This window comes from Colobus angolensis, unplaced genomic scaffold, assembly GCF_000951035.1.
Source record: "Colobus angolensis palliatus isolate OR3802 unplaced genomic scaffold, Cang.pa_1.0 Scaffold203, whole genome shotgun sequence".
In the NCBI taxonomy this organism is placed as follows: Eukaryota; Metazoa; Chordata; class Mammalia; order Primates; family Cercopithecidae; genus Colobus; species Colobus angolensis.
The window spans coordinates 3,631,538-3,633,035 of NW_012115189.1; the positions used below are offsets into that span (position 1 = coordinate 3,631,538).

At 48.3% G+C, this 1,498-nt stretch overlaps 1 pseudogene; it reads right to left on the minus strand.

The window, feature by feature from the left end:
- Positions 1 to 1,498, minus strand: part of LOC105511758 — a 15,012-nt pseudogene that overhangs the window by 9,616 nt on the left and 3,898 nt on the right.

Consider the following 1,498-nt stretch of genomic DNA (forward strand, 5'->3'; position numbering starts at 1 on the left):
TAAAAAAATTAGCTGGGCATGGTGGTGCACACTTGTAGTCCCAACTATTCAGGAGGCAGAGGCAGGAGGATTGCTTGAGCCCAGGAGTTCAAGACTGCAGTGAGCTATGATTGAGCTACTGCACTCCAGCCTGGGCAACACAGCAAGACCCTATCTCAAGAAAAAAAAAAAGAAAATCTGGAAAAGGCCAAAGGATACTCAGAAGACAGATTTCACCTCCTGTTAGCTAAAACTAGCAGCTATGACTATGGGGTTGGGGATATTTCAGAAGCAGTAGGAGAAAATCAAGAGCTTCCCCTTTCTAGTGTGGAAAGAGGCTCTTGGGATCTCTCCTGCCTAATAATCCCTGAAGGAGAGAGGAAAACAAACATCCTAAGGAAAAGGAAGAAATCATCATGTTTCTTTTCTCCTGGAAACCAGACTTGTTTCAGAGGGAATAAGAAAAGTCAGCCAGGCATGGTGGCTCCTACCTGTAATCCCAGCACTTTGGGAGGCCGAGGTGGGAGGATCACGAGGTCAGGAGTTCGAGACCAGCCTGAACAACATGGTGAAACCCCGTCTCTATTAAAAATACAAAAATTAGCCAGAGATGGTGGTGGGCACCTGTAATCCCAGCTATTCAGGAGGCTGAGGCAGGAGAATTGCTTGAACTTGGGAGGCGGAGGTTGCAGTGAGCCGAGATCGCGCCACTGCACTCCAGCCTGGGTGACAGAGCGAGACTTCGTCTCAAAAAAAAATTATAATAAAGAAAGAAAGAAAGAAAGAAAAAGAAAAGTCAGATTCATGATAAGCTTGTCCCAAAGCCTCAGGCAAGATCGATAGTCCATTTTAGGGTGCTGCCTGACTCCTCTTCCATCTCTCCGCCTTTGGAGAGCAGATACCTGTCCATGCTTCTTCAAAGAGTGAAATGAGATCCCATCCATCTGTACATGGTTTCAACAGTAACTTATTGAATGCTTCCTGCGTTCAGGGAGCTCTTCTAGGTACTGAAGAAGTGACTGTGAATGACAATAGACAAAACCAGACTGAGATAACAGTATGTAAAGTGTGATATGAATATGGGAGTCAGGCTCGCTCAATGCTTTTGCTGTTTCCATATGGGATGATTCCAACAAGCTACTTATAGTCAAGCTGTTAGAAATAAAGGCTTCCTTTCCCCTCTCCAGCTACCCCAGTAAATCTGGGTCATTCATCATTGTTGTTCAGTTTGCACTGAGCAGCTCCCGTTAAGTGAGCTATGGTTATATTGAAATATCCACTTGGCCACGAAATGAGTGAAGGTGGGAGGTTCCTCCTGCTAATTCTCCTCACCTTCCAATACACTTCCTGGCAACCCACAAGCGGAAAACCTCACCCTACTGTAGGCCCCCCTTCTCCCACTCTTCAGACGGCGGCGGCCCCAGCCAGGAGCGGGCTGCAGACCAGGGCCAGCCCCAGGGCCTCCGGGGTACCTACCACCTCTCTCGCGCGAGGGTCCCTGCCGTGCCCCGACTCGCCG